Below are 9,107 nucleotides of genomic sequence, written 5' to 3'. Positions count from 1 at the left end.
TGGAGAGAAGAAAACAGAAGTCACAGGCAGGTCCCTAGAGAGGGGACCGCAGACGGAGGGAGGGCTTTCAGGAGGCAGAGGCAGAGGGCTGGGCAGGGCTCCCAGAGATGGTGGCCTTTGGGCAGTCCTGGCCTCCACATCTGGCCAGCTCTGAGGCCCAGATGAGGGCTTCCGGGGTCCCCCCAGCAGCCCCCCCCCGGCCACCACCCACCAGCAAGGCAACAACTGAAGGCAGAACACGTCCCAGACAGACTCCAACCACCCTGAAAACCCTGCTGAACGCCAGCTCCGTGAGTGTGATTTATGAATCTGCCAGGAACTTTTCAAGATCATAATGCGGTATTTAGAATCTGCTTAACTGGGCCACAAAAACACCTAACGCAGGAAACGGTAAGTAATTAGCACATCAGGCTGGCCTTTCATGTCTGCACGCGGCTCCTTCCAGGATTTCTCCCTCGCTTGGAATCCGTTCCCCCCTGGGGATCAAAGAAAGCACCACGGTGGCTCTGGGGACCCACATAGAGAGCCCCCTGCAAGTCCCTGATTAAAATACAAGAGGGAGGATCAAGGTAATTAATTGTTTTAACTTTAAAAAGTTGTGTTTTTTTTTAAGCTCCTCATCAGCTCCTGTAAATGTGAATGAATTGTATCTGCTTATGTAAATAAAGCAAACGGGTGATAACATTAATTAGCTGCCCAGAACTTTTGCTCATCCGACTGGAGATAGCAGGTCGTTGGGGAAGAGGATTAATTCCTATTTTAATTAGAAATGGATGTTTTTGGCAGCTTGGCCTCCAGCACTGAGCAATGTCAGTGGCCAGTGACACCTTCCAGTTCCTTCCAAATGCGGCAGCTTTCTGAACAGCTCAGGGGACATTCACCTCTGGAGGGGGTCCCAACCAGGCATAGGACTGGCTGCTTAGAGGACATGGAGCAGAAGAAAGGTCCTGCATGGGCGCTGGCTCCTCCAGGGCTCTACCACCTGGCACGCACAGCCAATAGGAGGCCAGGGCCGGGGAGGTCCTGGGCAGCTGGGAGCGTGAGCGAAAGCTGGGCCAAGGGCAGGGCCACAGGGGCCCAGACACCAGGCCCCAGGACCCACTCATTGTAGAGCTGTGTATAGTGTACTTTGCATGGTTGTGTGTGCACATGTGTGTGTGTGAGGGCAGGGTACACACACCAGAATGGGATGACATGCTAACTTTGTGTTCGTGTGTTACTGTGGCTATTTGTGAGAGCGCTGTGCACTGTTGTGTGTGTGAGAGAGAGAATGTAAGAGAGGAAGAAAATATGAGAGAAAAAAATGTGTGTGAGAGCCTGGATGTCCGCGCTCACACCTGTAATCCTAGCTACTACACAAGAGGCTATCCAAAGATCACGGTTCAAAACCAGCCCAGGCAGGAAGCTTGTAATCTCCAATAAACTAAAAAAAAAGAAGAAGAAGAAGAAAAGCTGGAAGTGGAGCTGTAACTCAAGTGAACAAAATAAGCTCAGAGTCAGCACCTAGGCCTAGCACAAAAAAAAGGAAAAAGTAAGAGAGAGAGAGAGAGAGAGAGAGAGAGAGAGAGAGAGAGAGAGAGAGAGAGAACGTAAGCTTGAGTCAGGCCACCCTGAGAAGAAGGGTAATCTCTTGTATGCCTGACTGCCTGGGGGACACTGGTCCACACAGGCCCCCCAACTTCGCCCTCTTAGACAAAGAGACAGCCTGGGCCCCCTTCAAGACTGGTCACCTGGAGGAGGAGGCTGTCCACTGGACAGCCCTGTGGGATCCCCTCCCTCCTGCAGCCATCACCATACACTCCAGCTAGGAACAAGCACCCCTACGCTCCACCCCTGCTCCAACACAGGCCGTGGCGCGCCCTCCATCCCCGAAGGACGCAGCCCGCGTGGGAAGCAAACAGCCCTCCTGGGTGAGGCCGTCTGGCCTGGCGGCCAGCGACGAGAGCCTGGAGACAGCCCTGATCCTCTCGCAGGGTTTGCCAGGAGCGGGCAGTTTGCTAATCAGCCTGGGCAGACCCAACACTGTCAGGGGGGGTCTGTGGGGTGGTCACTCAGCCTGGAGCCAGGAAACAGGATGTGGACAAACCAGAAGCCAATCCAGGGCATGGGGCGGGGGGAGGGGGGAGACGACAGATCAGGAGAATGGGGTATACCCCCCCCAGGCTGTGAGGAAGCCTCCTTGTCATGTGGATGTCACAAGAAGGGCCCTATCTCACGCCACGGGGGGGGGGGGGCGGGGGGGACGTGACCCACCTCATCCTTGGAGCCACCCAGGGCTTGACCTGGGTGCCAGGCTGCTCCCCCCTGGGCCTCAGTTTCCTCTTGTGTGAAATCCCCCAGCCCCCACAGGTCTGCTAGGCCTGATTTTCTGTTCTGCCTGCAGAGGCTGGAAGTCAAGAGGGAAAGTGGCCTCTAGCAGCTCCCGGCTCTGGTAAGACCAGAGGCCCAGCTATGGGGCCGAGGAACTCTGCCTCACTGCCCCCAGCTCAGCCACACCTGGAAGGAGCAGGTGGAGGCCCCTCTTCAGCTCCAGCCCAAAGAAGAGACTGATGGGTGCCGTGGTAGGTGAGAGCAAGGACAGATGGGAAGAAGGACTTCCCAGCCTCCTAGAAGGACCCGGAAGCATGGGGGAGGGGTCACCTGCTGGACTCCAGAGCAGATCTCATACCCAGCTCAGGGTGGCACATCCATTGGCCTCCCCAGCCCTGCACATCAGCCGGCCGGGATGCCAGCTTCACACCCTGCACCTGAGACCCCAAACTCAGGGCCTGAGGAGCGTCCCTGGTCCCTGTGCCCTTCCTAGGCAGGCTCCTGGGAGATGCTGGATCCTAATCATGTGAAGCCGGCCCCTATGTGAGCCAGGCCCCATCCCCAAGCCGTCAGCCCCACAGCCTGTGTAACCCACTGTGCGAACAATCCCGTCCCGATTTCGCAAGGAAGGGATAAAGGTGGAGGGGGGTTCTTCCTCCAGGCCGCACCTGGGGCTGGCCAGACTAAAGAGCTGGGCACCAGAGGACTCTGAGAGCTGCCTCAGCCCCTCCATCTCATGGGTAGGAGGGTCGGCTCACTTCCCTGGAGTGAGCGGTGGTCAGCGGTGTGGGGATGGGAAGTACGTCCTCTGCCCCCTCCCTCCCTGTCAGACAACCAAGGCCAGCCCCATCCCTCCCTCTGGGACCTGGGGGTGGGGGGGGGTCACTTCACCTCTCTCCCAGGCTTTCTTGCCTCTGGAAGGGGACAGTGCCCCCTGCTGGGCAGGTCCTTTAGAACCACTGAGGACAGGCAGGCAGCAGCTGGCACTGAGTGGCATCGCACAGGCCCAGTGTCTGTCTGTCTGCTCCCCCACCTCGCCCTGGCCTGCAGCCCCTGGGGCCTCTGGCTGCTGGCTGCCCACCGCCCCCTGGAGGCCACCTTGTTCCCGGCAGGGGTGGCTGGACTTGTTCTGCCTCTGTTCACCACTTGAGGCGCAGGCCCCGCCCTGCCTGCCAGCCGGGCTGAGGAGGAGCAGGCACAACTGAAATCACACTTCAGGCCCAGCCCTGCCTCGAATCTCAGGGGAGCAGAGGGTCGGGGTAACTCCTCGCCTGCGGCTGAGCCTCGTCCCGAGCCTTGACTTCATCCCATCATCACGCCCGCACTGGCCGGGGTCCTGAGGACGGGGAGCCCCAGCCCCTCCCCCCTCCCCCCCCACACCCCCCCCCTCGCGCATCTGCCGGCCCAGGGGCTGCACAGAACAGCCATGGCCCCTGATTTGGCCAAAGCTACTCAGGGCACAGAAGAGGCCAGGGCAGCTCTGATGTGGGAAAGCTGGGGTCCGTGGGGCTCCGGGGGGAAAGGCCTCGAGCCATCACCACTGAATCCCCACCCACGGGGGAAAGAGGAGCGATCCTCACGCATGTTTTAGAGGTGCATGCTGTGATCCCGCTCCCCAATTCCACCAGCCCTGCAGCCCAACCTCCTAGTGCCTGACACCATGGGGGAGATGCTGAGTGTCTGCCCCCAGAGATAGAAACCCCCCGTGCCCCCCAGAGATAGAGCTAGCCCCCCACCCTGGGCCCTCCAAAGATAGCCCACTGTGCCACTGCCCCGCCCCGTCCTTCATCCGCCGGCCTCCCATCAGCTGGGAGGCCAGGAGACGTGAGGTCACTGGACCTGGCCAGGAGCTGGCTCCCGCTAGGGACCACCCAGGAAGAGTTGAGACTTCTCTCTACAGAGGCCTGGGCCGCAGGCTGCCTAGGGTGGGAAGGACCGCCCGGCAGCCGTGGGGATGAGCGGCTGACGGCCCTCCCTCATGGCCCCAGGAACCTGGACAGGCTGGGCCCCCGGGGCTGGCCCCCTGAGGCTGGCAGACCGGGGCCTTCTTCTTGAAGCAGGAGTTGCATTTCCGCAGTACCTGCGGCCAGCGTGAGAAGCTGCTCTACAGCCGGATACTCCACAAACACTCGGGTGCAGAGACCCGGAAACCGGGTACAGTAACAGAGCCGCCAGGCCTGCATTGACGTGGCAGTGGCCTCTCTGGCATTGTGGCCATACCCCAGACCCAGGAGGGTTCACGGATGGTGGCAGAGCTCAGACTGAGGCTACATGCAGAGTGACCCTCGCGCCCCCTCCCCCCCCGACAGCAGTGCCCCACGTAAAAGCACCAGAGTATGTTAGTGACCAGAATCTGAGCTCAGCCTATGAGTAAGGCTCAGCCTGAGATCGGGTCAATGCTCAGTACGTTTCTAAGATCAGGACTCAGGTGAGGAGCAGTGAGCCAGGCTCAGTCTATGACCAGGGTCAGGCTCAGTGTATGTTCAGGACTGGGGCTCAGCATGTAGCTAGGAAGTGTGACTCAGCCATACACTCCTGGCTAGCTCTGCATGTGTGTACACACACGTGTGTGTGTGTGTGTGTATGTGCACGTGCACACATACTGCCAGGTCTCCGAGGGGAGATCCCTAGAAACTGGCAGTGCTTCTGACGGCACGGGCGTGCGTCTGCCGATCGTCTCCTCCTCTCCCCTGTTCCCGGCCCAGCCAGGCAGGAGGAGAAGGTGTAATTAAAAATCAGGTTTGTTAACACGAATGCGACGTACATAATATTTAAAACATCCCAGCGCCTTTAACTTGCTGCCGACGTGTACTTGCTCATTAAGCGGGGATTTTTCTTTTTTTTATGGTAGCAGCACTGCAAATAGCTCTTATTAAAATGCTCAAAACACCATCTGGTCCTTAGCTGGCACTCCGAAGCGTGGCAAGGTGGAGACTCCCACCCACCCCTGGAGTCCAGGGGTCCCTTCTGCCCCCCAGGCCCTGGCCTGTGGCACTCATGGCACTGTCTTTGCAGAGGAGGACAGGAGGGCGGGAGCCGGGGACCCTGGCCTGCAAGGGCCAGCTGAAAGGAAAGCAGGGCTTGAGCCTCAGGCCCCCCAACAGGCCACACTGTCTCTGGGGGGCCCAGGGCTGCCACGTCCCTGCCTCTCTCAGGACATCCAGCAAGGGAGTGTGGCAGGGCAGGGCAGGAGCCGCCCCGCCAATCCGCCTGTGCAGGATCCTGTGGAAAGCGCGGCACAAACCCTGCGGTGGACCGCACAAGGCCCTCACCGGTGCTCTGGGGGGGGGACCAGCGGCACACCTGGGCCGCCCTGGGTCAGGCCTGGCCTTGGTGGGGTGGCAGGAAGTGGTGGGCTGAGGCTAAGTCTGCCCATCCTCCAGGTTCCAGAACTGCAGGGCAGAGCCTCCCGGAGCCCACACAGCGCTGCCTCCCACCCCAGCCTCCAGGAAGGTCCCAGGAAAGAGGCACGCGGGGCCGGGGTGTCCCCCGTGCCCCATCCTCCGTGACCCTTCCCCTGCATCCGCTCTCCCCCGCCTTCCTCTCCTCCATGCACTCAGTCCCTGGGCAGTGCCCTGTCCCAGCCCCGAGTGAGAACAGACACGCTGGCACACACAGCCCCCGCCCGCCCTCTGTACACGCAGCCGGGGGAAGGCTGAGTGCAGGGCCCGGCTCGGAGGCGCGGGCTCGGCGCCCCTCCCTCCATGCCTGGCGGAGGGGTTCCAGATGTTCCTCCATTCTGTGGGTACAGTGCCTAAAATTAGACAGGAGCAGGAAAGGGAGAATAAACTGGCAAAGGCAAGTACAGTAGATAAATAGACTTTGCTTTTCTTCGGGAGTGAAAGGGGGGGGCGCAGAAAGGGAACAAATGCAATCATGCAATTCAGGAGACACTATATGGAAAAGGAGAGTTTATTGTCAAAAGAAAGGAGCTTTTATTAGGAGTGACAGTGTACCCCTGAAAGAGATGGGGGACAGGAAGCTTAGCTAACAACTGATTACATCCAAGATGCTGGGTCTTCAGGGGTTCTAGCTTGAGGGTCTATTTATTTATTTACTGGGTGACATAACACTTAAGGTCCTGCTTGTGCTGCCCGGTGCCCAGGATCAGCCCAGGCACACAGGGGACAGCAGAGCACCGGGGTCCCAGGGTGGGCTGTGGGTAGGGTCTGGAGAGCTTCCTGGAGGAGGTGTGAATGTGAGACACGGGGAGGGGGAGGTGCGCGGCCCCGAGGGAGATGAGAGGTCATCCCAGGGCAGAGAACGGGAGGTCGGGAGGTCACCTGCGGCAGAAGGTGTGGTGCTCCTGTGAGCACAGGGGAGCCTGTGAGGGCCTCCTGCTGCGCTGGCCACTGGGCCACGGGGGCCACACGGGCCCTGGAGGCACATGCCGAGAGGCAGGCCTCGGCAGTGGCCCAGGCTTCCAGGGAGACGGCCTCAGGGTTGGGGGGTGGACAGGGTCACCTTTGACAGGAGGTGGTGGGAAATACAGAGAGACCTGCCAGGTACACAGGGTGAGGGGTCTGCAGGGGTGAGGGGTGAGGAGTCTCCAGGGGTGAGGAGTAAGGGGTCTGCAGGGGTGAAGGCTCTGCGGTGATGAAGGGTGAGGGGTCTGCAGGGGTGAGGGGTCTGCAGGGGTGAGGAGTCCGCAGGGGTGAGGAGTAAGGGGTCTGCAGGGGTGAGGGCTCTGCAGGGGTGAGGGGTCTGCAAGGGTGAGGGCTGAGGGGTCTGCAGGGGTGAGGAGTCTGCAGGGGTGAGGAGTAAGGGGTCTGCAGGGGTGAGGAGTCTGCAGGGGTGAGGAGTAAGGGGTCTGCAGGGGTGAGGAGTCTGCAGGGGTGAGGGGTGAGGGGTCTGCAGGGGTGAGGAGTCCGCAGGGGTGAGGAGTAAGGGGTCTGCAGGGGTGAGGGGTCTACAGAGGTGAGGAGTCTGCAGGGGTGAGGGGTGAGGGGTCTGCAGGGGTGAGGAGTCCGCAGGGGGGTTGCTCAGAGCAGTTGGTCCTGCTTGCTGCCTGGCACACCCAGCCCCACCCCCATGCCTTTGCATGGGTCACAGGTCACCTTCCCCGCGTGGAGACTCCAGGCAGGTCCCCAGTGCTCCCGCCTCAGGCCACCCTCAGTAAAAGAGAATGAGGGCCAGAGAAGTGTGGTGAGAGAGTGTGAGACCATCCCGGGCTCCCAGTCAGCCCAGGCCTTTGTAAAACCTACACACACCACACACAACAGGCACAGGCACCCATGCACACACACAGGTGCATGCGTGCGTCTTTGTGTGTGTTAGCACCTTCTTGTGCATGCACGTGCTACAAGACCACACGCAAGGCAATGAAAGCTGGTGGAAAGGGTTACAACAAGGAACCCCTAGACATTCCTCTCTGCTTCCCGCTCTGTTCCCCAGCTCCTGGGTGGGGAGCTGGACCCAGCGTCCCGAATAAGCCCAGGCTGCTCTGCTGTCCCCACTGATGGCCTGAAAGCCAAGGACAGGGCTACCGGCCCTGGGATGTGAAGCACCCTCAGTGTATCCTGGCTAGAAAGTGGGGTACAGGCCTCCGGGCCTGGCGAGTGGCCTCCTGCTCCCCACCCCCAGCCCCAGGGCTAAGCAGCAGCTTTTACACAGTGTCAACTTACTCCCAGCTGTTGTTGCCAAAAAAAGGGAAGAATTTTTTAAAAACCTTTGTGGTTTCAAGGAAGCTCACAACTTTAGAAGCCCAGAGATGATGGATGGGCTGTTCGCCGGCGCTTTCAGGGAAGGCCAGCGGCCGGCAGCTCCTGAATGTGGGCCGGGCTGGGGGGGAGGGGGGGCCTTCTCCGGTTCTGGAATTGTTCCTTTACCGGCCAAACCCAGCTTCCTGGAAGGAACTGCCTTTTCTTTCTCTTTATTCCCAGGAATAATGGCTCTTGACATAAACGGCTCCCGCTAGCAATTAGCCGTGATTAATGTAGAAGTCTGTGGTGGAGGAAGCCGGGAGGGGTGGGCGACGTTCGCATATTCATGGCTGAGAAACAGATGTGCACAAGCTAACTAATGGGGCTGGGGAAAAAGGGGCTTCCCCGGGGAGGGGTGGGGAGGGAGCTCCTGGACTTTCCAAGCTCCGGGCCTGGGATTCGGTATAGGACAGAGGCTGGCTGGTGACACGTGGCCCTGGGGCTTCTCCCACGTCAGGCACAGGCCTGTGACACCCGGAGGCCCGGATGAGTGTGACAGGCAGGACAGCAGGCCTCAGAGGGCCCCACAGTTAGCCAGGGAACAAAGCTGACGTTAGGAGCCCAGGTGACACCCATCTCTTGCCAGTGACATGTGCCTCAGTTTCCACAGCACAGGTGGCAGGGCAGAGCGTGGGACCCACTGGGTCCAGGACCGGTGAGGTTCTCACACATGCTGAGCCCTACCCACACTGTGTCTCTTCAGGCCCACACCAGCCCCTGGCCTGCTCCCATGCTCCCCGGCTGAGGGGAACAGCTCCCAGGGTGCCAGGCTTCCTGTCCCTCCCTGTCCCATCTCCAAGATGGGGTGCTGGGCTGTCAGCCCCTCTCCATTTAATTTCAGGGCTCGTTAGTGATGGGTACTTGAAGGGCCAGGGGAAGTGCTCCATCACCATGGCAACTGCCCAGCCGCTCAGGCCTGAAATGGGCTCGTCATCTCCTGCAGGGGCAGCCCCCAACCCAAAGACAAGAAGCTGCCCGGCCAAGTGTCTGTGGGCCCATTCCACAGACGAGAAACACAGCCACCCAGCACCCAGTCCTCCATCCCCGCTAGACCCAGGTCCACAAGCTCCCCAACCCTGCTCCTTCCCGCCTGTC

This window comes from Dipodomys merriami, unplaced genomic scaffold (assembly GCF_024711535.1).
Source record: "Dipodomys merriami isolate MVZ:Mamm:240054 unplaced genomic scaffold, mDipMer1.0.p SCAF_174, whole genome shotgun sequence".
Lineage (NCBI taxonomy): Eukaryota > Metazoa > Chordata > Mammalia > Rodentia > Heteromyidae > Dipodomys > Dipodomys merriami.
Note: the sequence above shows the minus strand (reverse complement) of the source record.